At 41.6% G+C, this 10,984-nt stretch overlaps 1 pseudogene; it reads left to right on the top strand.

Moving 5' to 3' along the window:
• The first annotated feature begins 1,066 nt into the window (after positions 1-1,066).
• Positions 1,067-1,581, top strand: LOC118729325 (annotated as a pseudogene).
• The last annotated feature ends 9,403 nt before the right edge of the window (positions 1,582-10,984 follow it).

Here is a 10,984-nt window from a genome sequence, read left to right as displayed (position 1 = left end):
AAATGTAGAACTTGGATTTCTTCTTTGTGTTCTCTCTGATGTATTCACATGTTTTATGAGAAGACAGAGAAGAAACCACCATCTTTACTAAATCATTTAAAATATAAAATTTCAAAAATGACAAGGAAGTGGCTTCTTTTTTTTTAAATATATTTTATTGATTTTGTACAGAGGGGAAGGGAGAGAGATAGAAAGCTAGAAACATCGATGAGAGAGAGTCATCGATCAGCTGCCTCTTGCACACCCACTACTGGGGATATGCCCGCAACCAAGGTACATGCCCTTGACCGGAATCGAACCTGGGTCCTTTCAGTCCCCAAGCGACGCTCTATCCATTGAGCCAAACCGGTGTCGGCAAGGAAGTGGCTTCTTGATGGAGAAATTTTTTTTTCATAAAAAAGTAAATTCTGTAAGTTTCAGCTCGAGTTTTCTCATGCCTTTTTTCACTAACATTTTCACATTTAATAGCATAAAAGTGTTTTCTGTTTATTTGCGTATGAGTTATTATGCTAATGCTTCTAAATATAGCATTGAAGTTGCATTTTACTTATGCTCCTTAATGATTCAGGTAGAGAGAGAGGCACATAGATTTTAAATCTAAAAGCCAGATTTTCCTTTCTTTCTAAGAGGAGACTGAGCTCTGCATTAGTTTTAGGATATCTATACTAATAAAAGGGTAACATATTAATTAGACTGGAGGTCTTTCAGATGTCATTCAGGAAGTCCTTCTAAGTCGCCATGGTGTGGGCGAGGCAGAAGCAGTTAGGAGGATCAGGCAGGTAGGCAGGCCAGCGGTTAGGGGCAATCAGGTAGGCAGGTGAGTGGTTAGGGGTGATGAGCCTCAAAGAGGGAAACCCAGGCTTCCAGCCAAGGCCTGTGGGAGGGACTCTCAGAGTCTGCAATGGGAGGCACTGGCCGTGATGGTGGTGGACGACACAGGGCAGGGCTGGCGTCATGGTGATCCTGAGCCTGAGCGGGCAGGGTGACTGCAGCCTGGCCCCCGCCCCAGGGTCACAGCCTCCCCGCCCTGCCTCTGCAGGGCTGGGCTGCCACTCCTCCTGCTCTGATGCCGGGGCAGATCCCAGGCCCTCCCATGACCGGGGCTCTCTGCCAGGGCTCGGCCCCCTGCCCGGACGCCCCAGCCCAGCCCTGACTGCAGAGGGGCTGACATACACTGACACCCACACATTGGGGCCAAGACCGGCCCTTTGCACTTCCTGGAGGGGAACCTGGGCAAGAGGCCCCAACCTGTGAGGAGTGAGCTAGAGGAGGAAGAGGAGCGGAGGGAAGGGCGCCGGAAGAGAGCAAAGTGGGGGCAGCCTAATGCCCAGCAGGAAGAAGGAGCGGAAGGCGTGTCCGCAGCGGGAATCTGAGTGGCTGGAGCTGATGGGCGCGGAGCTGAAAACCCAGATGGCGGAGCTGAAGCAGGAGCCGCAGCAGCTCATCCTGATGCTCAACCAGCATCGCCCCACCTGCATCGTCAGGACCCACAGCGTTAAGACCCCCGACTCAGAAGGCAACCCTCTGCTGGAGCCGCTGGAGAAGAAGTGACCATGGGCTGGGGGGAGGAGGAGGGAGGAGGAAGAGGAGGAGCAGGAGGAGGAGGAAGAGGAGGAGCAGGAGGAGGAGGAGGAGGAGGAGGAAGAGCAGGAGGAGGAGGAGGACGAAGAGGAGGAGGAGGAGGAGGAGGACAAAGAGGAGGAGAAGGAGGAGGAGGACGAAGAGGAGGAGGAGGAGGAGGAGGACGAAGAGGAGGAGAAGGAGGAGGAGGAGAAGGAGGAGGAGGAGGAGGAGGAGGAGGAAGAGCAGGAGGAGGAGGAGGACGAAGAGGAGGAGAAGGAGGAGGAGGAGGAGGAGGAGGAGGAGGAGGAGGAGGAGGAGGAAGAGCATTAGGAGGAGGACGAGGAGGAGGAGGAGGAAAATGAGGAGGAGGAGGAAAATGAGGAGGAGGAGGATGAGGAGGAGGAGGACGAGGACGAGGAGGAGGAGGATGAGCAGGAGGAGGAGCAGGAGGAGGAGGAGGAGCAGGAGGAGGAGGAGGAGCAGGAGGAGGAGGAGGAGGACAAGGAGGAGGAAGATACCAGAGGGCTCTTCTTTGCTGCATGAAAAACTCTTCAATGAGGCTCAGCACAGCCAGCATCAGCCCAGCTTTTTTGTGAAACTCAGACTAGCCACTCCAGGAAGCAACCCAGGCTGATGAAACCCGGGACCAAGCACTGAGACCAAGGTAGTCCTGAGGGGGGCTTGTTCTGCCTGGGGCCAGGCTTGCAGGAGGCAAGACAGAGGCTCTGGGCCAGAGAGACGCCCAACCAGGCAGCTGTGGGCACTTCTCCGGCCTCTCTGACAGAGCACACACCCAAAGGACCTCAGAGCAGCCAGGAAAAGCCATGAGTTACAACCGAAGTTAGGCTGAGTATGGAACTCAGAGTAAAACCGCAATCTGCCTGCCCCCAGCCCTGACCTGGATCCGGACCCTGATCCTGATGCAAGGCTGGAGAAGGGCACAGTGCCAGGCCCTGCTGTACCCGCCCACTGTGGTCCAGCTCAGTCCTGCCCGGAGCGGCCGCCAGGGCTCACCTTCCCTGGCCCTGCTGGAGGTGCTGTGGGCACCAGGCACGGGTGCCCTTCCAAAGCACATACTGAACGTTTACAGACTGGCTGTCCTGGCAGGGCTTTCAACTGCACATGCTTTTTATACTTTCTTTTAATAATTAATAAGCCATAACTACTGCAAGAACATCCATCTCTCTCTCTCTCTCTCTCTCTCTCTCTCTATATATATATATATATATATATATATATATATATATATTTTTTTTTTTTTTACTAAAAAAAAGATTTTTATATAAGCATTTATATAAATGAATTTCTATAATCACTCGATATGGTACAGTATAAATATGTTATGGTTTGTTTGTTACGAACAGATATTTAGCTATTATAGCTGTTGGGTGTAGCTGCTAAGTACTGTAGTCTCTGGGTGTTGGTGGTGGCAGGGGTGGGGTGCAGTGCATTTCCATCCTGGTGAACCCTTCATAGTACTCAGTCCTGTACTGCTCAGTAAATATTACTCTTACTTAAAAAAAAGAAGAGGGCCGGAACCAGTTTGGCTCAGTGGCTAGAGCGTCCGCTTGGGGACTGAAAGGTCCCAGGTTCGATTCCGGTCAAGGGCATGTACCTTGGTTGCGGGCATATCCCCAGTAGGGCGTGTGCAAGAGGCAGCTGATCAATGACTCTCTCTCATGGATATTTCTAACTCTGTATCTTTCTCCCTTCCACTCTGTACAAAATCAATAAAATATATATAAAAGAAGAAGAAGAAGAAGAAGAAGAAGAAGAAGAAGAAGAAGAAGAAGAAGAAGAAAAAGAAGAGGGAGGTCCAGGCTACCAGGCCCCTGGCCCTGCAGCGGTGGGCGGGGCCTCCCTCTGCAGGGTGATCAATCTGTGGCTCCCTCCATTAATCCCCTGTAGAGGGAGGCCCAGACCAGTCAAGAGATCACACCCCATGCCTGTCACCGGCAAAGGGAGGCGACTGGTGGGGTGGGGGCAGTGGTGCATGGATGGCAAGAAGTTGCAGCCACTGGGCAGGGCCAGCTGCCAGCAGCTGAAAGAAGGAAAACCCTGATAGGCACTGATCTCAGGGTAGGTCTAGGGACCCCACCCAAGGATCCCAGGTGATGCAGGCCGGGCTGAGGGACACCCCCCTGAGTGCACAAATTGTCGTGCACCAGGCCTCTAGTGTAATATAAAGAACATACCAGAGTTTCTCTAATATTATGTTAATGAGCACCATGTTGTAGTACAGATCAATTCATTCCATTCTATGCCTAGAGCATTAGTGAAACTTGGAGAGGCAATGTAATGACCTAGATACCAAAATTTATTAATGTTATTGCCATAGATTTTTAAATCACTTGGAATTTAACAAAGCAATTCACAAAGTTTTTCATATATGATATTAAAACTTTAATAATTAATAAGCCATAACTACTGCAAGAACATCCATAGCTCATATTAGAGCATGATTTTCCTCATAATAGGATATAAATATTTTACTCTTATTGAATATTATAAGCATTTAAAAATCATTTTACAGTGCTTTAGGTAATTATTTTTTAAACACAGGGTGAGAGTAATCTGATATTTTCACATATGATTATGAGTTCTCTTCACAGAAATTTCATGGAATATGAAATTTATTTGTATCTTAGAATTTTTCATTACATATCAAAGTAATTGCAATTGGGATTTATAGGAGTAAGCCTTTGAAAGGAGACTTCTTTCTTTTTTCTAGAAAGAAAGTGTAGCGAGGCAAAGTTGACACAGTCAAAAACAGTTTTGGTCATAGGAAGTTGATGAATTTTGAGCACATCAACATTTTTACATCCAGAAAGATCTATGAATATAATTATGCCTATGTCCAGTTAAGGACAAGTTGAAATTGGAGGCCGTTTATTTAAAAATTAAAAACATTTAAGTCTTTAAGGTATAAAATTATTGCTATTTTCATATAGTTTCTCTCATAAAAATATGCATAATACAGCCAAGATTTTGTTTTGGTAATATTTTTTTACTGGCATGGGAGAAAGTTAATGGAAAGTAAAACCTGTGGGGCTTAAAAAAGGAATATGATCCATAAAGGACCAACGGAAGCACACAATGAAAGAGAAAATGGCACCCAGCTGAAGTAGCACTCCCTTGAGACCGGAAGAGGGAATGTGCAGCCCTGATATTGGTGACTGGAGATCGTGAAGTCTGTTGGCCCGCATCTTTCTATATTCACCACTCCACTAGGAATAATGAAGGGTAAGTAAAGTTGAATCAGGAAGAGCACCTCTTCCCTGGAGAGCTCTTTCATGGTACTGGCAATAATTGCCTCTGTCTCTGAATGCAATTGTGAACTTCAGTCCTGGAGGTCACTGGAGTCTTGCTGATCCACTCTTTGTTGGTCTAAAATTTCCCCAACTCTCATAGGAAAAATTTTATTTCTTAAACCTCAAGTAACTTCTGCAGCATGCTAAATTATTAAACACTAATATAAGAGAAAAAAATGCTATAGGGGAACAAATCGATAGACAAATGCTTCATAAGAAGAGGATGCTAGTCATGTAGTATTAACAAAATAAATTCATTGTTATGGGAAATGAAAGAAAACTGAATTAAGAAATGTCCCAAGAAGTATTAATGTCTAAATTGATGTGAAATTTTAAGAAAATGCTTTATAACACTAATAGAATATTGTAGTTGTTGATATATTTGAACTCTGTGGATCCCATTTAGAAAGCATAAACTCACTTACCAAAGTAGATTAGGGAGATTCATATCCTTGTATTTCTTCTCATCCCTTGCCCATATAGATTTCTGATGCTTTTATACCTAAACGGTTTATAATGTTTGTAATTTGTTCTGTGAATATAATTTTCTCTTCATTATATCTTACTCTATATGTTAAAAGATTTAATAATCATCATGATTCTATTTGCCACATGGCTTCTCCTTACTCAACTTTTTATTTTGATTATTCATTTATGTGACCAGATAATGAATTACTAGCATATTCGGTTTGTAAAATTAATTCAAGAAATAGAAGAGGCATTAAAGGCTTATAGCTAAACATAAAATAGTGTGCATTTTGTAATTGTAGAGAAGTAAGATTTGTCATCAGATACTAATATAAAAAGCTCTGGTCATTAAATATTTTTAATTTGCAAATTCATTTTTATCATAAGAGGGATTATGACAGATAGTCTTAGTTCCCAATGATATGTCTTTTGTTTCATAGATATTGGCAAAGAGGTGCAAGCAGCTTATCATCATATCACCATCAACCAAGGGAACATATCTTAAAACTGAAAAAAAACAAAACAAACAAACAAAAAAACTTAAGCCAGTTTTGTTTTGTTTTTTCTAAGAAATTGCACTGATAGGAGCTTAATAAACTTTGAAATTTAAGGCAAAATTAATGTCATATTCTGCAAAGTTAAATGTCAACCCATAACCCAGACAAAGCACAAAAAATGAAATAATAAATACCAGAGTAGAAAACAATGAAAATGAAGACAGAAAAAGAGTAGAAAATCAAGAAAATCAAACACTACTTCAGTTCTTGAAGAATCAACAAAACTGATAAATCTTAGCCAGTCTAACCAAGAAAAAAAGAAAAAAAATACAATTTGCCAATATTAGGAACAAAAGAAGGACTATCATCTCAGTCTTTATAGACCCCACCGGTGTGGCACAGTGGATTGAAAGTTAGCCCATGATCAAGAGATCACCAGTTCAATTCCCAGATGCCCAGGTTTTGGGCTCAGCTGATTGATGTTCTCCCTCCCTCCCTCTTCCTCTCCCTAAAAAAACAATAAAAAAACATTTTAAAAAATAATATTGAATAAGACAAACATAAATTAAAAACAGTAAAATTGACAAATTTATTTAAAGACATAATCTCACAAAATAAATAACCCAATAGAAACTGAATTTTTATTTAAAACTGCAAAAAATCACAGACTCATGTGATTTCACTAGTGAGTATAAGGAAGAAATAATACTGATGCTATAGTTTTCTTCAGAAAACTGAAGAGAAGAAAGCATTCTCAAATTACTCTTGAGGCCATCTTTATTGTAATATGAAAAACAAACAGACATTATAGAATGAAAAAAAACCTAAAGCAAGATTATTCATAAACATAGGTGAACAATTTTTTAATAAAATATTAGCAAATTGAATAAATAAAAAGCTCTTGTCATTAAATATTTTTAATTTGCAAATCCAATATATGGAAAAGAATAATACATGAATACAAATACTAAGTAGAGGTCCACCTCAAGAATGCAAGACTTTATTACAATTTGGAAATCAGTTCATATGTTTCACAATAATAATAAATTAAGTAAGAAAAAAGTTAGATTTGCTCAATAATGCAGAAAAAGTGTTTGGCAAAATTTAACGTCCATTCATAATAAAATATTTCAGCAAGTAGGATTGATGAGATGAAAGGCCTGTATAAGAAACCAGTGTTTAATGGCAACAGACCCAATGTGTTGACCCTAAGCTTGGGTAAAGGCAGAGGCTGTCTTTTCTTACCACTTTACGTTACTAGAACTCCTAGCCAGAGTATAAGAAAAGCAAAATACAGATTGGATGCTACATACTGAACATTAGGGTGCGCCCCAAAATTAATGCATTACCATGCTAACCCCCAAAGTGATGGAATGAGGAAGTGGAGTTTTGGGAGGTGATTAAGCCATGACAGTGGAACCCTCATGAATGAGGTTAGTGCTCTTATAAAGGAGACTGCTTATAGCTTTGGCCATATGAGGATATAGCAGGAAGTCCATCCTGCAACATGGAAGAGGGTTTTCATCAGAAATGGACCATGCTGGCACCCTGATCTTGAACTTCTACCTCTGAACTATGATAAATAAATTTCTGTTGTTATAACCAAGTAATCTATAGCATTTTTGCTATCGCAACACAAATAGACTAAGACCCTGGATAAGACAAAATAAACTTATTTCTATTTGCAAGTGGAATAACTGTTTGTATAGAAACACTAAAAATAATCCTACCAGTATGCTGTAAGAACTAACAAAAAAGTTTATAAGTATCATTGGAGACAAAGCCAACATACAAATATCACTGCATTTCAAAAACTGTGGTAAATAACATGTTTAAGTGTAGAGTGGAATATTAAAGCACAATGCTAAACAGCAGTTCTCCAAAGCTTTTTCAACATGATGACTAAAAGTCTATACCAGTTGAACAGCTACAGCTCATTTCCAGATTTGGTCAGCCTCTGGCAACCACATTTCTACATTCTGCTTTGATGAGTTTAACTACTTTAAATATCTATCTATATATAAAAGCCTAAGTGACCAGAAAGATTGGTTAATATTAATACAATGCATACTGACCACCAGGGGGCAGACACTCAATGCAGGAGCTGCCCTCTGGTCCTCGGTGCTCTCCCACAGCCAACCTTACCCACTGGGCAACCTTCCGTGGTCCCACTCCCCCCTGGCTGGCCAACCTCCTGTGGTCCCCGACTAGCAGGCCCTGATCATTTTATGGAACTGGCACTCAGACTGGGACAGGGAACTGAGGGTGGGTGCTGGCAGATGTGGCCCCTTTCTCAGGGGGGCCAAAGCCGGCTCCCTCCCCAGGGCCAGTGGCCAACCTCCTGTGCCCCATCCCTCCCCTTTGCCAGCAGACCCCGAATGGCCCACCAGCTGCCCACAGGGTGGCAGTGGAGATATGGCAGTGAGGGAAGGAGGTGGGGGAGAAGCGGGGAACTTTGCAGTGGCAGGATGCCAACAATGATGGTGTTAATGTCTGGCATCCGTTCCTTCTACGCCTGACCCGGTGACTATCACCTCCTTTCTGGCCCGGCCCTGATCTGCCTGGCCCCAATTTTCCCTGATCACCAACCAGGCCTAGGGACCCCATCTGTGCACAAATATCATGCACTGGGCTTCTAGTCTCATATAAGTGGGTTCATTTGGTTGTTTCCCTTCTGTGACTGGCTTATTTCACCTAGCATAAGTTTCCCAAAGTTCATCTATTTTGCAGTATATGACGTCATTATTATTATTATTTTTTTAATAACTGAACTAGTGACCTGGTGCTTGGATTCGTGCACATTGAAAGGAAATTAAATAGAATGTGGCCAGGGGAGTGGGACTGGGCAAGATGGGCCAAACACACCCTGGAGCCAACCTTTGTGGTCCTGCCCCAGTGTCTGTGAAGTGAGCAGGGTCCCTCCAGCAGGTGGGGATCCCTCGGCCTTGCCTGCAGGGATCAGTCCAAAGCTAGCTCTCCAACATTTCCCCAGGGATCCCAGAGTATGATGGGACACTCTGCAAAGTTGCTGTTGTACAGAATGTAGAACACAAATGCAAGTATACAGTAAACAAGATTTGGGGTCAACAGTGACCTAGCAACAACATAACCCTCAACTGAAGGTGGAATCGCATGCACCATGAGGAACTAGATTCCCTTCTCTCTGGTTTTGTGGTGCATCACCCAAGAATCACTGCTCCCAAGTCCCTGCAGCTCACCAGCTCCTACATTGAGCATCTGCCCCCTGGTGGTCAGTATGCATCATAGCAACCAGTCAAGTGGTCATACATGTAGCATATTAGCCTTTTATATATATAGATAATATTCTGTGTGTATATATGCCACATTTTCTTTATTTATCATTAATGGACATTAGGCAATTTTAACTTCTAGGGTATTATGACTAATGCTGTAATGAATATGAAAGTACAATACAAATATCTCTCTGAGATTCTTTCAATTATTTTGGATAAATAACTAGAAGTAGGATTACTGGATCATACTGTAGTTCTACTTTTAATTTTTTGAGGAACCTCCTCCAGCAGTGCACATGATTCCAAATTCTTCACATTTGCACCAACATTTTTTTATTTTTTGTACTTCAGTTTATAGCATTATTGCAAGGTTAATTTTCTAATTCTCACAGATGTTAATATAGGATAGCTGGGTGAAGAGCATACAACAACTTTCTGTATTATCCTTATGTAACTTTTTCTAAGTTGAAAATCAGGGGATAAAAGGTGATGGGAAAATTAAATTACATTAAAAAAAAAAAAACCTTCCTGCTAAAACTGCTGACTTTGAGGAATAAAATCAATACACTCCAAATAGCTTAGATCTATTCTCTCTCTAGATTACATCACTTAAACATGACTTTCAAGAGATCCATAATACTATTGTATAAAAGACAGCAGTAAATATAAAAGTAGAAATATATTAGTGCTTCTCTAATGTCTAAGTGTATTTTTGCAATATTTTAGGATAGCTGATTCTCCTCAGGAAGTGATAAAAACTGAATTATTGATGAAACTACTATGTTTTTTCTCACAATTTCTCTCTAGCTTAACTTATAATTAAGACTCTATACAAACTGCCAAAACCGGTGTGGCTCAATGGATAGAGCGTCAATCTGTGGACTGAAGGGTCCCGGGTTGGATTCCGGTCAGGGGCATGTACCTTGGCTGTAGGCTTATCCCCAGTAAGGGGTGTGCAGGAGACGGCTGACTGGTGTTTCTTTCTCATGAATGTTTCTAACTCTCTATCCTTCTCCCTTCCTCTCTGTAAAAAATCAATAAAATATATTTTTAAAAAAGACTCTATATAAAGTAATATAATCATATAGGGAAAGAAAGATAGATATCAGCTTTAATAATGGAGGCCAAAGGGAAAACAGATGACTCATAGCCAATGGCAAGTAGGTCCTAATGATTTTTCTTTCATATCATTTATTAGACATTTAATTTCCTGATCAAGCCATTCAGCTTAGTTTATGGAATGTATGACCACAATGGAAGCCTCACAGTTGGATCTCACAAATAATCAACACACATTGTTCAAAAATAATACTTGTTTGACATTTTTCATGAGGTGCCATTAGGTTTTCATTTAATTGTAGCATTTCTATCTAATCTACATGTGACACCTATGCAATAACACAGGTAAGATGAAGAGTTAGGAGAATTAGGTCCTTTCAGCCAGAACAGTTTATTCCTACAAGCCGGCTCCCTAAAAGCAAAGCTATCTTTTAGAATTGAAGGTCAGCTGAAACCAGTTTGGCTCAGCAGTAGAGAGTTGGTCTGTGTACTGAAAGGTCCCAGGTTCGATTCTAGTCAAGGGCATGTACGTTGGTTGCAGGCACATCCCCGTTAGGGGGTGTGCAAGAGGCAGCTGGTCGATGTTTCTCTCTCATCGAGGTTTCTAGCTCTCTATCCCTCTCCCTTCTTCTCTGTAAAAACTCAATAAAATATATATATATATATATATATATATATATATATATATATATATATATATATAAAGAATTGAAGGTCAGATAAAGAGCTTCACGGATAAGAAAAAGCTAAAGGAGTTCATCACCACTAAACCAGTATTATATGAAATGCTGAAAGGTATTCTTTAAGAAGAGGAAGAAAAAAGTAAAGATAA

This window comes from Pipistrellus kuhlii, unplaced genomic scaffold (assembly GCF_014108245.1).
Source record: "Pipistrellus kuhlii isolate mPipKuh1 unplaced genomic scaffold, mPipKuh1.p scaffold_m20_p_3, whole genome shotgun sequence".
In the NCBI taxonomy this organism is placed as follows: domain Eukaryota; kingdom Metazoa; phylum Chordata; class Mammalia; order Chiroptera; family Vespertilionidae; genus Pipistrellus; species Pipistrellus kuhlii.
This window is presented reverse-complemented; position numbering and strand designations above follow the sequence as displayed.